We start from the raw sequence: 292 nt of genomic DNA, 5'->3' as shown, positions 1-292 counted from the left end.
CCATCCCCCTTCAATCCTTGGCTCTTATATGCATTTTGGCGCCAAAGTTGGTTGCTGAAACCTTCCAAAATCGCTAGGCACATGTTGCTTTAGTGAGGTCATGTGCCATCATCGGCGCGTGCGCGCATGGTACGAGTGCTCGTCCTTGGCCTGTTCCGCAAGGCTTTTTGGGTAAGTAAGCTAATGAAGTGATGGCCTCAATCATATAAATGCATGTATACATAAAATAATGGACATAAAGAATCAAACAAATCAAAGATTACAATCATAGAAAGAGAATAATGCACACAAG

Source organism: Arachis duranensis, chromosome 3 (assembly GCF_000817695.3).
Source record: "Arachis duranensis cultivar V14167 chromosome 3, aradu.V14167.gnm2.J7QH, whole genome shotgun sequence".
Taxonomy (NCBI): domain Eukaryota; kingdom Viridiplantae; phylum Streptophyta; class Magnoliopsida; order Fabales; family Fabaceae; genus Arachis; species Arachis duranensis.
This window is presented reverse-complemented; position numbering follows the sequence as displayed.